The following is a 21133-nucleotide window of genomic DNA, read 5'->3' as shown; positions in this document are numbered from 1 at the left end:
AGGAAGTGCTACTTCACAGTCAGGGCAGCTAGGATCTGGAACCAACTTCCAAGAGAAGTGGTGCTGGCTCCTACCCTGGGCGTCTTTAAGATAAGGCTAGATGAACACCTTGCTGGGGTCATTTGACCCCAGAACTCTTTCCTGCCATGGCAGGGGGTCGGACTTGATGATCTACTCAGGTCTCTTCCAACCCTATCAACTATGAAACTACGCTACATCAAAATCACTACAGAAGGCCTGTCAGTGGACAAATGCCTACAAATAACAACAACACTGTGTTTTTCTGCCAGATCCACCTTTTTTAAGCTGTGTTGTTTGCTTCTGGATCACCTGTTTGAAAAAAGTCTGTCATGATCTTGTATGGCTACAGTGTCCTTCAGGTACTCTATGCCTTATACCAGAGTCTCCACCAGCAGCTACTGCCATAGATTGACATTAATCAGTATCATAGATCGCATATAACACATTGAGCTGTGGTCTGGTTGGGAAGGTAGTAAAAACAGCTTTAGTAGAAAATGTAATTAAAGAATTAAGACAGCAATAGCTGTGCCTTTCATTTTTCAAGTAGGTATTCCTGCAGTAAGTTGCCAGGAGAAGAAAAAAAAAAGGCATTGACTAAAATTGTTTACTGTGCTCCATCTGTCTTAGCTTAGCTTGTAGCTAGTGTCCGAGTTATTTTGGAAGCGTCTATTTCCTCCTTACTCCATCCAGCACCTCACAAGGCAGGCTTGTGCGTCCTGTAAAAAAGGCTATCCTCGTGCCCGAAGAATGAGTCAAAGTTTTACCTGCATGAATGAGGAGGCAGAGATGAGAAGTGCATTGTGGATAATAACTCTGCCCCCATCATTACTAAGAGGTAGTGCTTCAGACTTCATGCCCAGCACTTGGAAGGTAACTGCTAGGAATTTTACAGACAACATATTGGTGCAAGCAAAGTAAAGCAAGATATAGGAACATGAGGGTGTGTGCCGTTGTAAATAAAGACAGTGGTAATTAGAAACTAATAGCCTTTGGATATCCAAGAATGTCATTCCCAATGTAGTCCTATATGTAACCTATATGTAGTCAGAATGTTACTAAAAATCATTCTTTTCAAAAGACATCATTCATTATTTTTAAACATATTGCCAGTTTTATAGGATTAGTAATACCGCTTAGCTACTGATACATGTATTGCTGTTCTCAGCAGGTATGAACAGGTTTACAACTGAGTCCAAAGTACAGCCAATTATTTGACTGCATTCTTTTCCCCTTTTTCCCCCCTGTGCTTGGATGGCTTGGTTAAGAGGGACTTGGATCCAAACTAGTCTTGAGCTTGGTTTTTCAAAGGTAAAACCCTCCCTCCCTGCAAAACAAAACAAAAAAATATGTTTTCATTTGTCATAAAGGACAAAAGCAAAAATTAATGGTATAAGTCATTGTTTACTCAGCAGGGTGGATGTACATGGAGCCTGAAGATAGGAAAGCCAGGCTCACCAAGTAACAGGGTCCTTGCCTGGAAGGGTTAGTCCTCCTTTACCATTCACCACATCTGGCAGATGGTTATTCCATAAGGTGCGCTTCTGCGGTACCGAATCAGAGAATTCTGCACTTCTAATTCTGTTAGATTATAAGGTACACCTCTTCCTTGCCTTCTGTCTGACTTGAGACTTAACATGGCTACCTACCTCTCTCCATTTATCAAGTCCTTACAGCTTAATTTAGTGAAGGGGATTCTCAAACTGAGGAGAAATAACCCACTCTACCAGGTTGCAGGCTAGCATTGCAGCTGCGCCATAGCTGCTACAGCAGAGCCTACAATACTCCAGTGCTTCTTCTCCATCACAGAATGATGGTGAATGGCTGGATACAGAAGTTTTACCATAAGCTAAGCATAACTGTAAAGGTTAACACAAGAAGCCAGAGGATTCACCAGCCCAACCCTGTGGCTAAAATACAGAACACCGACAGGGCTTAGAGTACAGATCTCCTGAACAGGCTCCCTGAATCCCGTCTTCCCTTGTTGTTCCACACTGTTTCCCGTAAAGGACGGACTGGGATTTGCCCTTAGAACACAAGCTGGCACAATAGGGAACAAACAGTACAATACCACAGAGAAACAGAGTGGCAGGTGGTCACTGTAGCCAAGCCTGATGTTAAATTTATTCCTAATGTTATCTGTCAACAAGCTATTTAAGGCTTGTGTCTATATTTTTATCCTTCCTGCTGGTTTGAATTTCTGGTTTATTATTGCAAATTAATGATAAAGATATTAATAAGATAAGCTTCCTCCCAGTTGCTGGAAACATGTATTTTGGAAACATTTTGCTCTCAATTTACTATTGCTAGATATGAAAAAGATTCCAAGAATCAAATCATGTTATTTATATATTAGATGAAAAACAAATGGACAGGCATTCCTGCTAGACATTCAATAAAAGAAAGGACTATAAATATTTATTATGATTATGATAATACCTACTGAAAACATACAGAGGGAGAAGAGAACATGAGATACAGAAATATCAGGGATTCCTGTCTACAAAGAAACCACTGTTGATCCTTGTTCAATATATTAAATCTCCAGTTTCAAAGGATGCTGGGCCCTCATGGCCCCCATTAAATGCTGCTGGAGTTCTGTTAAGTTTTCAGCACTTCTGAGACTTATATCTTACAACTTCTAAACAGGTTTTACAATGAAGTCGTATTTATTCTCAATGAAGATTTCATTTCCATGCTATCTACCATGGGTGCATTAGCCTTTGCATACCATGTTGATGATGAGCAGTACTTGGCTGTTTTTACCTCTTATAGGTTAGTAAAACCTCTTAGTTTAGTAAAAAAAAAAAAAAGGAGAGAGAATTTCTGGGAGCTTGTTTTGTGTGTAAGACTCATTGTCCTACTTATGACTCTCTCCATAAGTACAGGGAAACAAACACAAAAATTAAGCATGTATATGTACCGTGTTCAAAGCTTTTGCTTGAAGACGTTCCTTAATGTTGCTCTCCTTGTGTTCTTAAGATATTGGGGGGGGTGGGAAAGCAAACTAATAAAATGTTTTTCTTTTAGTTTGTTTTTAATGAGTCATTCTACTAAGTATTTGCATTAGCAGGTCTCCTGCTGCTGCTAGATTCCTCAACTATGTTTGTTTAGTTGTTGCACTTTTCAAGAGGCACAGCACTTGATTTTTTCCTCCTAGCTTTTCTTTGTATTTTACAAAAAAATTAAAGATCTAAATGTTTGAACAACTGATTAAGCATCCAGTCTTGCAACCATAATTTGAGTATCCCCAGTAAACTCAACTGGACTACTCGTTGGGTGTCTACACATGCACTTTAATGTGCAGTCACATATTTTACTGTGCATTTAAGTGTTGTGTAAAAAAACCCATACAGTAATGCACAGTAAAATAGGCTATTGCGTATTAACCATCACTTAAAACCATGGGCATTCGTTACTGCCCATTAAGGCAGCCTAATGAGCATTTTTTAGTACCTCACATTGGAGCTACTAAATTTAAATACACATTTGAAAAGACAACTTAACACACATGTAGACGCACACACTGAATAAGGATTGAAGGACCAATCTGATGTATTATTATTTCTTTGTGGGGTTTCTTTTTTTCTTTGATCCAATTGAGCTGTTCTAGTATGAACAGCAGAACAGCAACATACACAGATGAAATGCAACTACAATCAAGTTTAAAGTTCAAAGCTTTTTTATTTCTTCTTAGGCTTCAAAAGGAAGACAAGCCTGTTAATACTGAGCTCTTCTCAATACAAAAAGTTAATTACAGCTGCATTTAAGCCATTTTGAGAAAAAGACCCACATCCCCCCCCGCCTTCAAATAAAGAAATCTAACATTTTGAACACTTCAGAGAAGTTTCATATTTGAAGCCAACTTGCTGATTCACACTGACATTTTGTCACAGTTCTACAATGTGATATTATAAGAGCTCTTTCTTGAATAAAAGTGGGCCATGGGCAAGGTTGTGATATGTTGGCTAGCACAAGTAGAAGCAGCTAAATCTATTAGAGGCTGAAGAGCATTTAGCTCCCTTCCAGTTCCAAGTGCTGGCCATATGTTCGCCATTCAATCTCCTGAATACTAGCTTAATAAATTTGCTCTCTCAGCAAAGCTTAAGTCCTTTCTGTTTCAGATACAAGGAAAGGGAAAAGGAGAATATGCTACTTAAGCCCAAGGCTAAAACCCATCCACTAGATTAAAAGGAAATAAAGGACTCAATGCTTACCTGTTCATAAGGGTGGTTGACCAGAGATCTTCTCTGATTGAAAGCCTGGGTGTCAAGAGAAGCATTTGTAAAGCAGCTCTTCAGAATAGTATTATTTTTACCAGATCTGGTGTTAATGTTGTTTTCCCTGCTTTTCAGTAGATTGAGGAAAGAAAAGGGAGGACTTCAAAGGACTATAAACAAAACCACCTTTGAAAGTATCAGCATTTAAAAACAGCCTTTTCCTGATTGCAGAATTAGGGTTTACACTTTGTTTTAGAGCCCACTTCTACTCTGAAAAGTGATTGTGTATAAATGGTATCCTCTTACTTATCACATCTGTTCCCTGTGTGAATTCAGAACTGCATCTGCTGACTTCAGTAACAAAAATAATCTTTTTTTTCCATTACTTGTTATTCTTGTAGCACCACCACAACTGAGAGAGAGTGAACTGCAGCATTCCTTGTCTACCTATTTACTATGAGATGCTTACAAGGATAATAAACTATATGCTTGCAAATCAACTGGCCAGGTGAAATTGAAGGTATAACCGGCCCTACATGACTCTTTAACTGTGATGCTATTCAGAAAGATAAGAATATTTCACCTTAAAGTCCCTAGAAAATATTCAGCACAGAATTTTTCCAAGGCTGAAGTTTAAATTTTTTTCTCCCCAATATAAATTCTGCTGGGATATATGTATATTTGGTTATTTTTAGCTTTCTTCTTTTGTGGGGTTACCTAGTAAACAAGCATATATGTCCTTGCATATTATGCTATGCCATGACAAACCTTATGCTCAGTTCTACATTCAACAAATTAAATTCTGTGTTTAAACATAGAGATTTCAGTTTCTATTGATGTGAATGGCAAGTATAGTCCTTCATTCAATATTTCCAGATAATATTCCATTTTAAAATACATACACTTAGAAAGATTCAACTAATTTTCTAATCTTGCCAGGCAACCTCTAGTGATGTGAAATAGAGCTGCTTTACTAAGCCCATTACATTGTGAACTGCACAAGTATTGATGGGTGTTAGGTGAGTTTGAAAGTCACATGTTCAGGCCAGTGGGGACCTAGAAGACTGAAAGGTAAGAATCTCCCTTCTAATTTCAGGCTTTCCCTCCACCCCCTGGGGTTCCCCTAGCTCCCCTCCTGCTTCCCCCCCGCCCTACTCCTGAGGCATTACTTACCTGTGGCTACCTGTGCTGTTTGTCCCAGTGAAGCAGGAAGGGAAGAGTTAACCTGCCTTCCCAAGCACTCTTCTAGCAATGTAACACCAAGCAGGAATCCAGGGTGCTGGGGGCAGTGGGACCTGATCTGGGTCAACAAGGGCAGGATCTGTGGCATAGATCAGAGATAATCCTGCCCTGGAGTGGCCACCTAATGAGTGCTTAAAACCAGTTTCAGTCTTCATGTGTGGGCAAGCTAAGGGTTAAGAGCTCCAGGAACCCCCCAAAATTATCGTTAGCACTGTTCATGCATCTTTTCTAGGAGGATGTTCCTATTAAATCTACTGTTATAAAGCAGTCAAGTCTTCTATGAATGAATGTATCTCAAGTTAGAGAACAATTTCCACAACTCCACAACAATTTTGTGGATTTCCACAATTTCATGCATACGTTCATAAAATCCATATGTTCATAGGAACATCCTCCTAGAAACGTATGTTCATGCATCTTTTCTAGGAGGATGTTCCTATTGAATCTACTGTTATAAAGCAGTCAAGTCTCCTATGAATGAATGTATCTCAAGTCAGAGAACAATTTCCACAACTCCAACATCACTCCAACTATTTTTTGCATTCTTCTTCCATTCAAAAGTACTCTTTTCACTTGTGTTCTCTGCTTTCAGAAGTCCCCTAGGCTTAGTTTAAGGATGTCTGTGTTTCAGTTAAACCACAAGGTGCTTTTCTACAGCTACTTGACTCATGCAAGTGTCATTTCTCAATCATCATGTTTTTCTGCAGTACTCAGTATTGACTGAAGATGGCTTAAATTAGGAGTATATCTGCACTACAGTCAGGAACAGTGACAAAAGTTGGTTGAGGGCATGGCAAGACCCCTTACCCTCTGTTGAGGCTGGGTTGCCCCTGCACTCTGCTCTGTGCAGCTAGGTGGGACCCTGCTACACCAGCCATATTGGAACCACCAGTCAGCTCCCATGTGCAGGCAGACTAGGCACTGCCCATCTGGCCCACCAGGAAAAAAGGTTGACCAGCACTGATCTAGACAGAGCCCAAACAATAAAGACTCAAACAGTTCATTTCTTCCCACATCCAATTAGTTGAATGCTCTAGTATAGTAACTGAGTATAATATTGAAAACACCTGGGACTGGTCACATGTTTCATTGCAAGGGAGAGGTTTGGCCTTCCCATCCTATTAGTCTCAATGGTTATTAGTATGGCACTGTGCCTGACTGAGCCTTTAGAATCAGCTCAGGTGTCTCTGCCTGCCACTGTATGATACTGGGTAGTCATATGCCTAGTTCCTACATAACTTTTTATCTGTATTTTATAAAAGAGGTAAGGATTGTTATCTCCATTGCATGGATGAGAAAAATTAAGCAGAGAGGGGTAAAGCAACTTGCCCAGGATCACCTAGCAAACCAGGGTCAGAGTTGACCTATGTGTCTCCTGAATCCCAGTGCTCTCTCGATTAGGAAACACTGTCTCCCAAAATTTGTAACAAGCAATACTTCCTGGATTATTCCAAAACCCGAAGTCAGTAATCATAATTTCTGGCTGTGAGTAGCTATAACAACTTCAAGGATAGCTTATCAGCAGGATTTGAACATAAAACCGTATCACAGATCTCTACAGCTTATCACAGACCTTTTCTGCTTCAATGAAAGACTAGCTCCTTTAACATGGAAAAATAGTAGAGTATGGTTTTGTGATTTTTCTGTGTTGGCCAGCCACCAGAAATGGAGATAATACACATTGTGCAAACATATAACAGCGAGCTGTGAGAAATTTTTGTAATGATCACAGGAACAGGGGTCAACCCTTCTTTTAAATATCATATTGGGTCCAGCCTCTTGATCATAGAAGAAGAGTAAGTGTTTCCCATAGCTCTTTTACATTAGGCCCTGAGAGAAAACTTCACTCACAATTATCACAGAAGTGTACAGCCCTGTTGCCAAACACCAGTACTTAGCTTTGCTTACAGAATTGTGTTTTCAAACGACATCAAGAAACATGAGATCATCAGAACATCAGACTACATCAAGATCATCAGAAATTACTTTTGGAAAAAGCAAGGAATATTTACTGCAAAACTTAAGTAGCAAAAGATGTATCTTTATGACAAATGGAGAGAGTTGGTTAGCTGTGTTATCTGAAATTAGGCTGAAGGTAGGGCAGGATGGTACTTTAGGGTATTTTTACACATGCTGTGGGACATGGCACTGGGAGCATTGATTAGCCTGCTGCACTAATTAAAAGCTCCAGAGTGCCATGTGTATTGGCATCACTGCACTGAAAAAATGGCGGTGGGACGCTTTGAACTAAAGCTCATCAAATGTGTTTTATTTCAAAGCATCCTGCTGCCATTTTTTTAGTGTGGAGACACATGGTGACGCTGACATGTGATGTGGAAGGCTGCCAGAGCATATCAGTTTCTGTGATCCAGCAGATTCAGTTAATTGAGTCTGCTCCGACACGCTGGATCTCCGGTGCATTGGAGCAGGCTCTGTGCACATGTAAAGGAGACCTTAGAGACTAACTGCTTTAGAGAGGCATGAATTGTTGCCTACAAAAGCTTGTGCCTCTCTGAACCAGTTCATCTTGAAGGTGCCACTCTGCCTTACTTTCTGCCATTTTTATGGCATAAAGCAGTGGCATAAAGAGGTATCAAAGTATTATAGCTATGCTGCTGTGGTGGTTCACATGAGCTAATTACTGCTGCTGAGGAACAGGGGTAGTTAACCTGGGCAGAGCACCAGACTAATACATCTATACTGGTTCCATACCATGAGCTAGATCATGTATTGCTACATAATACTGCTTTGTAGTTTCAGCATACACTAAGTGACCCTTGATTTATCATTTACAGTAACAATGCATTTTGGATGAGTCCCGAAATGGAGTGTGCTGTCTGGGGAGCAAGGGAAATTTCTGCTATGGTGACCTGGAACATCATTGTAACCTTCTATTGAAACTCACTACAGAATATTCTTCCCTGCACTTACTTGTGCTCTACAACTTCTGCATTCCTTGGGGAACAAGTTATACTTGGGGCGGGCAATTATTTCAGGCAGAGGGCCGCTTACTGAGGTTTGGCAAGCCATCAAGGGCTGCATGACAGGCAGCCAGGGGCAGATAAATATTAATTTTCTAAAATGTTAGGGGCCTTGTGGGCTGGATAGAATGGCCTAGTGGGCCATATCCGGCCTGCAGGCCGCATTTTGCCCACCCCTGAGTTATACCAACAACCCTTCCCTAGAACCTGCTCAATACCAGAGGTAAATTCACCACTGAACAGGATAGCATTCTTCTGTTACAGTTAGATCACAGCCAGCAACCACCTGTTACTACCAACAAATAAAGCTATTCCTTTCAGTCACATGGTGGAGATATATGATTTAGATCTGAAGGTCCCGAGTTTAACTCAGAGGAGCTGTCATGCAGTCACTGCCCACTTTACCTGAATATGGTACCTGAGCAGCTTTGCAAAAAACTTTGTTTTTTATAATCACTCCTCCCTCTGTGGATTGTGCACTTCCAAATTTATTCCAGGGATTTACTGGTATTTACTCTCTGGTGAAACTGCATGATCTGGAGGGCAGGAGACAGGGATGTGGATAGGTGTGCTTCTTAGGACATCACAGAATCCAATAAGTCATCAGCAGAACATTTCAAATCTCAAGAAGCTTGACTTACACTTTAAGCACTTTTGTGGGATGCACATGTTGGACTCTAATGATGGAATACGCCTTAGGGCTTCATCTTTATGCTGGTTCATTACATGTGTACCACTCCCATTAACATTAATGGGAATTTAATGTACTGAGCAAGGGGAGAATATACCCTGTGGAGCCAGCTCAGGTCCTTGCAATGATTAGCACTAATGAGCTCCTACAAAGCCTGTTTTTAAACTAATTGTGAAGATCAGATATTGATAGTTAAACAGCTGATTAGCATTAACTCTACTTTTTGATGGTCAAGTCACCATCAACAATGCATTATTGTGAGAACAGAGACTGTTATATTTTTCTGCTGTTCTTCTTTGTTTTGCTGCACTGTAATCATCTCCTTCCCTCTCCCAGCCTGCCCTCAACAGCTCACTTTGAGGGGTGCATTTTATTTGGAGAAGTGGTGTTTTCAAATAATCTGGATCCTATTTTTAAAAGTAGCCAGCTAGAAAAGGTCTATGTCTGGGATTGTGCAGCTTCTAAATGTGTGGCTGCAGGTTACTTTTCTTCTTCTCTTGTATTGAATCATTGTCACTTAGGTTTGTTTTTGTGTATTTTTCTCCTTTGGTCTAAAATTGCCTGAAACATTTACATGTGGGTGTCAGGAACACAATGTCTGCCAGCAGCTTGAAAGCCCCTCTAAAGCCTTATATTTTTCATCTGCTGAACCACCACTTTTTGTGGCTCAGCCTTTTTTTTTTTTTCCTTTTACTACTAATCCCATTTTCTGAAAGCCCCTGGGAGTCATCCTCTAAGTGAAAGGGCTCTTGAAAGGCAGATTGATTCTTTGCAAGCTGGCCATACCCACGCCGATTTGTCTAACCTTCGCTCCAGCAGTTGGAGCCTTGGCCCTAAAAATAAAAGGGAACAAGCAATAAATAAGTGCGTGTGTGGTACGAGCTCTTATTATATAGTGTGTGTGTGTATGGAGGTGTGTGTATATATAGAGAGAGATAAAGGTGTGTGTGTATATAGAGGGTATGTATGTAGATGGAAGGGTGTGTGTGCGCATAGATAGAGGCGTGTATATTTGTGTGCATATATACAGAGATCTGTGTATATATAGAGAGAGGCGTATGTGTGTATACAGAGAGAGCTGTGTGTGTCTATATATATAGAGAGAGGAGGGGTGTCTACATAGATATATATATAGAGAGAGGTGAGTGTAGATAGAGATGTGTATGTATACATATATATAGAGAGAGAGAGAGACTGAGGGACATGCGTGTATACACATAGCTGTGGGGTGTACAAAGGCGTATATGGATAGATGTATGTGTTCATAGCATGTGTATATAGGGGGGGCGGTTTGTAGAGAAAGCTTTTAAACCTCCCTCCCAAGCCGTGCGTGAGGAGAGACGGTCCCAGGCCGGGCCGGAGGGGTGCGCACAGCTGCGGGCGGCGGGGCAAGGCCGGGCCCAGCTTCCCGGCCGCGGGGGTGTGGGAAGCGCTGGCGGGGCCGGGCCGGGCCCCTACCGCGGCGGCGCGGCAGTGCCCAGGTTTGGTCGCCGCGCCAGTTGCTAGGGAGGAGCCGGCGCGGCGGCCGGGCCGAGCTGCGGCAGCGGCCGGAGCGGAGCAGCTCCGCGGGGTAAGAGGTCCGTCCCGCCCGTGTGGTGGGGAGGGAGCAGGAGCGGGGTCTCCGTCCCCGAGTCCCGTTACCCCGCTGGGTGCGGAGGGAAGGGGCAGCTCGGGCCCAGCCCCGGGGCTCCCGGGACAAGCCTCCTCCTGGCCTGCGGGCTTGGGCTTGCGGCCCCCCGCCCAGCGGCTACAGAGTCTCCCACTTCAGCAGAGCAGCTGCACTGCCACCTCCAAAACGCACAGGTCACCCCTTGTTTTGCCCTTGACATGACGGACAAGGGGCAATGGCATCGCCCCGCTTTCCCTGCTCAGGCAGACCCCGGGCTGGATTAACACCTAGGCACGTGGCTAGGACCCTGAGCTGGGGACCCTGGGGCCTTCCCTCCATGGCAGCTGGCACAAATAGTGCTATCCGTCTCCCTTCTCTTGCCCTCCCCTCAGCCAGCCTCACTTCCTAGCCCCAGCTCTGACCCTGTTTTCCATGGAAAGCCACACCGGAGTGAAGATGGGGGTCTGGACCTGCCTAGGGCCCACTAAAGAGTTAATCAGACCCTGTTTTTCCCCCCCAACAGCCAGACCCATTTCCCCACAGTAGCGGTGGAGCCACCTTTGAGGGAAGACTCCTCCCTGCCCAGCCAGACTCAGGACATGGGTCTGATGGAGCAGGGAAAGCACCATGGAGGTATGTTTCCCCACTCAGAACAGCATCACCTGTTTGTCTCACCGCTGATTGTCCTTTCACGCAACATAAGGAAAGGGATCAGCAGCTATTTGCTCAGTGTTTGGGCTGCCATAAAAAAAACGTGGTGGGACAAGCGAGAGGCTGGGTAACGTCCATTTCCACCTAGGGTGCCTGTGCTGGACTTCGAAGCAGTAGGTTATGTACTGAGCCCAAAGAACAAGCATTTGCTTAAAAGGGGCCTCTGTTTCCAGGGGGGATAGACTTCTGTGATGAAAGCATTTCTGAAGATTAGACCAAACCCATGGAAAAGTAGGTCCTGATGCATTTGGATTCAGGGTCAGATTCCCTGGTGGCCTTGGGAACCAACCAAAATGCCAGAACTAGGCTCAGCCCAGACCTGAATTTTGGGACAAATCATGGACATGCTGATACGGAAAGGTGTAGTGCAAGTGACAGATAATATCTGAACTCTCTAGGAGATACCTGGGGTAAGGAAAGCAGCCAGCATGCTACTAGCAGTGGTTTCTGAGGGGACAGTCTAAGGGTAGAGCGGTGCTTCACCTATTTGACTTGGTAATGCTCTAGCTGCTCAGATCATCAAGCTTGTATCTCTTCTGATCAAGTCCTTGATGCCAGCCCATTTCTCTCTGGTGCTTCTGAGCTTGTTAGGCCTCAAAAGGATGGCCTTGCCAGTTGGGCATTCGGTCTCCTCCCCACTGTTGCCATGCCTCTGCAGGGGCATAATTGAGTACTTCCTTACTCAGGGCTAATTCTGTAATCTAGATATCAAAAGAAGCCAGAAGTGTGAAAACAAAATCAATGTGTAAGGTGAGGTAATATAAAGGGGGAAATATAGGACCTAACGTGCCAGTGATGTAAAGCTAGATTAGTGCTAAAATCTAGTAGAACCCAGCTCATGTAGTCCTCAACAGGCCTAAATTTAATAAGCCCTTTAGAGTTCACTACTGCTGCCTATCTTTTTAAACTGTCAAAGGTCTTTTAGGTTAGTCTTTGATTGACTGCAGCTGAGGGACCTCCAGCAGAGAGTTGCTTCTACCTGATGATAGATAGTAGAGGGGATTCGAATTAAAGCATCTTTTTTTCACTTCTAGCGCTCTTACAGCAAAGATCAGTAGGGCTTCGTCATTCTACTGTGTGATCTCAGTCTTATTAAGCCAAGATTTTGCTGAAAGGTAATGCCCCTGCCTGTCTGTCCACAACACTCACACACTGACTTCTCCAGCCCTCATGCTGCTGTACTTATTTTAAATTATTCTGGTCCACTGCATGTATTATTAGTGTCTTGCGTTAACTAACTATACACTTGTCTTTACAAGAAAAACAATCCACCCCCCCCCCCCCGCAAAAACCAAACAAACGCACACACCAACAACTAAAGATGCGTATATTTAACACTGGTAAGTTTCCTGCTAAAAAAAAAAAAACTTGGCTAGCTGAACATCCAAGGTGAAGGCAGCCATTTGTTCTCAAGCCAAAAACAATTTCCTGAGAGCTCTAGGTATGTTGGAAAGTACTTGGGGTGGCATGACCTTAATGTGCACACAGTTTTGGACCTGAGAGATTGCAGTTATCAGAAGATTATCATGTTAACAGGCATGGGGATATTCAGCACCTCTTTTGAGGTTTTCAAGAAAACTAATTATATTTTTTATCAAAACATTTTAAAACATACAATTGCTTTTTTGACCAATTTTTCATTTTTAAAAGCTGGCTTTGCTGAAAATGTTTTGCATTTTAATTGGAAACCCTATTTGGTTACCAAGAAATGGAAAAAATGATTGATTTCAACTAACACCCAATACAATTACAGGGAAAAAATACAGTTGTTTTTTTTGGAAGGAAAATTCAATGCGTCAGCTTCTAGTTTTCAGCACCTTTTAGTACCATGCAAGTTGGGCCTATAATTAGAAGTCAGATATCTTATTGTTTGTTATCTATGCTAAATCACCCATCGTCATCCAAATGGTAATCTTCCAGAAGATGTTAATCTGATTAGCCTATGGTGGTGCCTAAACTATTATAGTACTATAAAAACAATCCAAGTTACAAATCTAGGTTTTAAATAAATAGATTTTTTTCTTTTAAATGTAGTCTATTAAGTGATGACCATTTATTATTTATAATAATACTTCCATTTATTCCAATAAAATTAATGGGGTGGAACTTCATCTGATATAAAACAGCATAAAACCAAGACAATCGATGGAATCACATAGTTTATAGAACTTGTAGGTACAGCTCTTCTTTATGCCCAACCACCTATTTCTCTCTCTCACCACCCCCGCATGAAGAATATTGTACGGATTCTTTGAAGGGAGATGCAGGCATAAAGGGTCACATCCTGGCTCCATAGAAGTCAATGGCAAAACTTTAGCTGATTTCTGGATAGCCAGAATTTCATCTAAATTTACAATAAGAATGATTTAAAAAAAACAACAAACAAACAAACAAACCCCACCCCCCCGTCTCTTCCTCCCCCTCCTCCCACCCTTGAAGCCAATATTAATTTACCACTTAGACTAGAATTTCACCCTAAGAGACTTGGAGGGAATATAAACCTTCATAGATCATAAGCCCATCATAATTAGTGGGAGGTGGGGGAGGAACTTTACCTGTAGATGTCATTTGATAACTGCAGCACAGAATTGCTTGTGGCATCTCCTAAGCGACTGCTACTGGCTGCTCTTGCCTCCAGGATACTAGTCTAATCCAGTCTTACATTTGTTTCTGCCTGTGTTCCTGCTGAAGCATAGGACATCTTCAGGACATCAGATCTAATCTACTGTAATTGTACCAGGTTTTTCTGTATTGGTTTTAATCACTGTCCTAGCGACCAGGAAATAAAACAAACAAAATAAGAACCAGCACACTTGGGTAAGTTTATATTTGGCTGTATCCTTTGCTAATTTAGTGGAATTTCACTAATTATCACATTATTAACTGGCCACCTAGATAGTTATTAGAAAAAGATTGATGGTCTTATCCGGTTCTTAGCTCTTATGTAACGGGTATTTGCTCTCTTATTATTTAGAGGTTATTTTTTGCAGATATGTGCTACATCATTTATACTAGTGTACTATAAAAAAAATCATAAAAACCATGGAAAAAAATAGAGCTAGAAGGGACATCAGGAGGTCATCTAGACCAATCCCCTCCTCGGGTGGGATCATTCCTGTTCAAATCATGCCAAACAAGTGTTAACCTGCTCTTTAAAAATTCCACTGATGGATATTTTACAGCCACTTTAGACAATCTGTTCCAATGTTTTACTGTCCTCAATGAGAAAGTTCTTCCTAATATCCAGCCTAAATTTCTTCTGTTACAGTTTAAACTTAACTGTCATCTAGGCCCATGCAGTCGCAGAAATAAATTTTCACCATCTTTATAACCACCCTTCATATATTTGAAGACTGTTACCAAATCCCCGCTCAGTCTTCTTTGGACTAAATAATCCTGGTTCTTTCAGTCTTCTCTCATAAATCAAGTTTTTTAGACCTCTGATAATTTTTGTTGCTTTCTTCTGAACTAGTTCCAATTTCTCCACGTTTTTCTTGAAGTATGTTGCTCAAAAGTGGATATAATACTCCAAGGGAGGCCTCATCACTGCTGACTAAAGTGGAAAAAATCACTTCCTTTAATTACAAGTGACACACTTTTTTTATACAAACTAATATGCTACTGGCTTTTTTATTTGTTTGCAAGATGAACACATCATGGACTATTTTTTAGTTTGCAGTCCATTATAAATCCAGTGCTTTTTCTGCAGTACTGCAGCCTAGCCACTCACTCCCAAATTTGTATTTGTGCATTTCTTAAATACAGGACTTTGCACTTGTCCTTAGTGACTTGTGTTTGATTAATTTTTGGACCATTTTTACAGTTTAATCAAGGTCATTCCTAATGATTATTCTTTGAACACAGTGATCCAACCAGTTATGTATCCATCTTACAGTACTTTCATCCAAACAGTGTTTCATTTGCTAACTTATGAAGATGTCATGAGAGACGATGTTGAAAGCCTTACTAAATCAAGTGATTCATATCCACTGCTCTCTTTGCAATTCACAAAGTCTGTCACCTTTTTTTTTGTGGAAGGAAATCTGGTGGTTCAAGCATGATTTGATCTTCATAAATCTGTGTCAGTAGATCCTTATCACCTTGGCTAAGTACAGACATTCAAAAAGCCTGAGGCACAGTTGATCTAAGTTTTGCACTTTTCTGTAAGTGGCATAGTTTGTAGCGAACAGAATATACATTTTCCCTTCGGAGTGGGGGAAGGAGCCAAATCTTAGACTGAATTCTGCCATTTTTAAACTAGTCTGTGTGTGCTGAACTTCTGTTCTGTTATGGTTTTAAACTGGTTTCTGATCACTTGTACTGGTAAAAGTGTAATGTCTGTACCAGGCCCTTAATAATATCTCCTCTAGGGTTAGAAACAGATATTGCCTTTCATTGCTTCTGAGCTGTCATAAACAGGCTGAGGGGAGCAGGTGGGGGTGAGAGGTGGCAGGGGACCTGAGGCTATGAGGCTGATGGAGCAGGGAGTGGATGCCCAGAGCAGCAGGAGGCAAGGTTGGATGGGGGTAAGGGACAGAGGCAAGCTGTTTAACCTGCCCTCCTGCCACTGCTTTCCCCACTTCAGTAGTGAGGGGGATGTATTAAAGATGGCCCTTCAATAGTTAGATTGTAGATGTGGGAAATTATGTCAAATTTATACATTCATTTTCTGTCTAAAATTAATTATTGGGGGTCATCTTAAATTCAGGCAAATATGGTACTTTGGTTAGTCTCTGGAAATCTACCTTGCCTTCTAATTCCTTGAAGGCTCTAGGATGAATCTTGTCTGACTCTGTGGACTTAAAAACATCCAGCTTCTGTAAGTAATTTCTAACCCATTCTTTCCCAATCTAGGTTGATTATCTTCTTCCCTACCCTTGCTGCCAACTGTGCTCATCATTTAATAGCAGACATTATTCATGAAGACTGAAAGAAAAAAGGCATTAAAAGCCTTCTCTGCATCTTCCATTATTTGATTGCCCTCCTCAAATATGCAGTAATTACTGTAAAATTGAACTGTACCTATTCAGATAAATTAAGCAATGCCACTTCATGAATTACTCAATCATGTTTTTTCATGTAAGGCTATATTTTACAAGGTATTAAAGATGCCTAAAGGGGTAAAATGCCTAGATGATTTCAGAAGGGCCTCGATATCTAAGATATACTCCATCCTTGTTTGCTAAGGGCCTAGTCCTGTAAGGTGCTGAACACCTGCCCTCAGGTTGCAAGCACCTTCATTTCCACTTTTGTTCATTTGAATAGTAGTTTACAGTGGGACCATCATTCATTAATCCCAGTCAGCAAGGCTGTGCTGTATAACAGACCTGCTTTGGCTCCATAATGCATGCTGAATGACTTCTTCCCGAAAACAAAGGCTTTTGTGCCAAAGGAGCAGATGGTGAACCTATCAGTTTTTCACCTTAAGCCAGTGGTTCTCAACCTTTTTTAGACTCAAGGCACCCCTCAGAAAATACCAGTTCTTTGCTTGTACTCATTTTTTGACTATGGGAAAATAATAGAGCAGTTTTTCTGTTGCAGTCACTTCACAACAGATCAAAATGTTCTTAATGCTGTGGATTACTATTTAAAATCCCTGGGTTTCTCTTGTGAATCATATATGCACAACTAACAATGCTACCATTACTTAGCACTCTGTGGCACCCTTAAATAGATCTCAAAGCACCCCAAGGTGCTGCAGCAGCCTGGTTGAACATCACCATCTTAAGCTATCTGATTAGACAAGTCAAATATATGTGATTCAGTTACTTGCTCTTCCTGTGGTTCAGTTCCTTTGCTCTCTGGGCTGATTTAATCTTTAAATTAAACACTTTCACACTGCAACTTTAATGCTTTTCTTAGTAATTTAGATATCATCTGTTGCCCTTGAAGCTTTACAGCTTTGCATTAAATAACTAGCTAATGTGGCCTTACTATTTGCAGTATTTCTTATTGTTACTAAAGGGAATACTTCAAGACAGCTGCTGAATGATTGTTAATATTAGATTGTTCAGATAAATACCATATTTACCCGAATACAAGATGACCCTGAATTTAAGGTGACTCCCCCCGTAATTAAATTCTAGACCTGGAAAATGCATACTTTTGTTATAATTTGTTATGTCTGGAGTCTGCTTTTTGAAGGGTCATCTTACACTTGTCTCCACCACCTGTCCCGTTACTACTGCTTTCCCTGCTGCAGTGGTGGGGGAGGCAGTGGAGAAGCATGTTATAGGACAGGCCATCAAGGGAGCAGTAGGGGGCAGGCGGTGTGGAGGCAGTAGTGGGGCAAGCAGCTTAACCAGTGCCACCTCCGCCCCCCACTTAACCCTCCTTGTACCTACCCCTCCAACAACCTCAGCCCCTGCCAACAACCTCAGGCCCCCACACCCTGCTTCCCCCAGCCAACCCTCTCCCCTCCCCTAGGGTTTCAAGTTACAAAACCCAGTTCTTGGATTTAACCAAGATGTGCCCACAAAGATGTCTTTAAACCACATGTACAGCTGCCTAGTTCTTCTGATCAGGCCTGACATTGACTCCAGCGGAGGTGCTCTGGCAGCTAAGCTACAACTAATGCATTTCCATTGTACCTTGCTAGAGATGCTAGGGATATAATAGTGGATAGAGTGGAGCTGCTTTGCTGCCCAGATTTTTTTCCCTATTCAGGAAAAATTCCCAGCTTCCCAGTATCCCTGGATTGTATAGTTCCTTTTCACTGGCCTTTTATTCTTTAGAATTGGCTATTGTTGCCCTTCATTGTTATGGTGACCACTAGCATTCATTTAAAACAAAATATTAGTATTGAGAACTGTAAAACACCAAAGTACAGTAGACAGAAAGCACAATAATGTACTGTATAAGCTTCTGTGCAGTCAGGCCAATAGCATAGCACACCATGGTAGCAGCATCAAAGTATAAAGCTGCAGTCTTTGTCTCCATCTGTAACCATCTCTGTGCTGTAGCCACTAAAAGAAGAAACTATTGTAGTATACATATGTTCAAATGATCTGGGAGAACTCTCCTGGCACCACTGTGATCTGCAAAGCCACCCCTTTTAGTCCCACCCAAACAGCTGGTATGAACTATAACAAAGGAATATGCATCCTGGCCCTAACACTAACTAAACCACTCTGGGCCTGAACATAAACAGTGGCTATCTATCTGTACAATAAGGCTTCCTCTTTATTCTGGGTCATATTCCTCTGCATGGCAGCTATATTCTGTTTGCCTCCCCCAAAATAGCACTGGTGCCAGTTAGGAGCATTCTTAGCTCCTCCTGCTTTGGAGCTCCTTTTTCTGTAGCCTCCAGGACCAGACTGCCCACATAGGGTCAGGTCCTGAGCTTATATAGACATTTGGGCTGGAAGGGACCCCAGAGGATCATCAAGTCCAGCCCCCTGCCCCAGGGGCAGGAAGTCAGCAGGGATCACAGGATCCCAGCAAGATAAGCATCCAAATGTATCTTGAAGGTGTTCAAAGTGGATGTTTGAACCACCTCAGGTGGCAGTCTGTTCCAAACCTTGGGGGCTTGGACAGTGAAGAAGTTCTTTTTTATGTCCAGCCTGAATCGATCACAGTGGAGTTTGTGACCGTTTGATCTTGTCATCCCCTGCGGGGGCTCTGGTGAACAGACGTTCCCCCAGATCCTGATGAGCACCCCTAATAAACTTATAGGTGGCCACCAGATCACCCCTGAGCCTACACTTTTCCAGGCTAAAGAGCCCCATTGCTCTCAGCCTCTTGTAAGGTCTATTTTCCTGACTTCTGATTATGTGTGTGGCTCTCCTCTGCACCCTCTCAAGCTTCTCCACATCCTTTTTGGATTGCGGAGCCCAAAACTGGACGCAGTACTCCAACTGCGGCCTCACCAAGGCTGAATACAGCGGGAGAATGACATCCCAGGATCTGCTTGAGAGGCATCTATAGGTGCAAGCCAGTGTTTTGCTCACTTTACTAGCTGCAGCATCACACTGAAGGCTCATGTTCATCTTGTGGCCAACTATGACCCCCCCAAGTCCCTTTCATCTATAGTGCTAACTAGCGTAGCACTACCAAGCCTATAAGCACGGTGCAGGTTTTTCCTCCCAAGGTGGAGAACTTTGCATTTTTCGGTGTTGAACACTATCAGGTTCTCATCCGCCCATTTCATGAGTCTGTCTGGATCTGCCTGGATGGCCCTCCCAGCCTCAGGTGTGGATACTTTACCCCAGAGTTTGGTGTCATCAGCAAACTTGGCCAGTCCGCTTCTGACACCAATGTCCACATCACTGGTGAAGATATCAAGCAGTATAGGCCTTAGGACAGATCCTTGTAGGACCCCACTGGTCACAGTGCGCCAAGACAATTAGCTCCTGTTGACCACAACCCTCTGGGTCCTGCCGTGAAGCCAGTTCCCCAGCCAGCAGATTGTGGTGATGTCAAGGCCACAGTTAGCCAATTTAGCCAAGAGGTGATTGTGGGATACCAGATTGAAGGCTTTTTTTAAAGTTGAGGTATACAATGTCGATCTCTTCTCCCTTGTCCAGGTGATAAGTCACCTGGTCATAAAAGGAAATGAGATTGGTCAAGCAAGACCTACCCGCAGCAAACCCATGCTGGGTATCCCTCAGGATATTGTCTTCAGCTAGTCTGTTAAGGATGGCCTCCTTGATAATCTTTTGCAAGACCTTCCCCAGGATAAAGGTCAGGCTGATGGGCCTGTAGTTTGCCAGATCTACTTTCCTCCCTTTCTTGAAGATAGGTATGACATTGCCCTCTTCCAATCTTTGGGCACTTCACCAGAGAGCCAGGAGCTCTCAAAGATCTGTGCCAGGGGCTGAGCTATGATGCTTGCCAGCTCCCTGAGTACCCTTGGGTGTAACCCATCAGGGCCGGCCGACTTGAAGGTGTCCAGCCTGTCGACATGTTCCTTCATGAGGTCAGCTTCGATGGAGTGCAAGAAATCTCCCTCACCTGGGCCTCCATGGAACTGGTGAAAAACTGACGCAAAGTACCCATTTAGCAAGTTTGCTTTTTCCTGGGCGTCAGTTGCCCCATCCGGTTTAGCAGGGGTCCAGTGCTGCCCTTGCTTTTCCTCTGGCTCTCCACATGGTTGAACACCATCAGGTTCTCATCCGCCCATTTCATGAGTCTGTCTGGATCCGCCTGGATGGCCCTCCCAGCCTCAGGTGTGGATACTTTACCCCAGAGTTTGGTGTCATCGGCAAACTTGGCCAGTCCGCTTCTGACAACAATGTCCACATCATTGGTGAAGATGTTAAGCAGTATAGGCCTTAGGACAGATCCTTGTGGGACCCCACACCCGCTCCAAGTTAGGCACCGCTCCGAGTTAGGCTCCGGAGCGGTGAGAGACGCGCGTCCCCGCTCCCCCGAAGCCCCCAGACACCCCCTCAGCAGCCGCAGAGCACCCTGCCAACCCCCAGCACAGCCGGAGGTAAGCGGGCTCGTGGTGGGAAGGGGTTAACTCCTCGGTCCCTGGGAGGAGGCTGCTGCCTGGTGCCGGCCGGGTCAAGCCCCCGCCCAGGCCCCTACTTGGCCCAGCCCCCCAGGGAGTGACAAGAGAAAGAGTGGGGTACTCACCAGTCCCCCTCCTGTAAGGCAGGGCCCCCCAAATCCCGGGCAGGACCCCCCTGGCCTGAGAAACCAGCGTTCCCCGATGGCA

General features: G+C 43.1%; 1 protein-coding gene across 1 annotated transcript in view; it reads left to right on the top strand.

The window, feature by feature from the left end:
• Nucleotides 1-10599: 10599 nt before the first annotated feature.
• Nucleotides 10600-21133, top strand: part of LOC109319725 (spermatogenesis-associated protein 7 homolog) — a 93821-nt gene continuing 83287 nt past the window's right edge. Inside the window, exon 1 of the mRNA XM_019549469.1 lies at nucleotides 10600-10722. The gene's annotated coding sequence lies outside the window, so the exon portion shown is untranslated. The remainder of the gene's footprint in view (nucleotides 10723-21133) is intronic.

Source organism: Crocodylus porosus, unplaced genomic scaffold, assembly GCF_001723895.1.
Source record: "Crocodylus porosus isolate Cpor-Errol unplaced genomic scaffold, CroPor_comp1, whole genome shotgun sequence".
Taxonomy (NCBI): domain Eukaryota; kingdom Metazoa; phylum Chordata; order Crocodylia; family Crocodylidae; genus Crocodylus; species Crocodylus porosus.
Note: the sequence above shows the minus strand (reverse complement) of the source record. Positions and strands in the feature narration are given on the sequence as shown.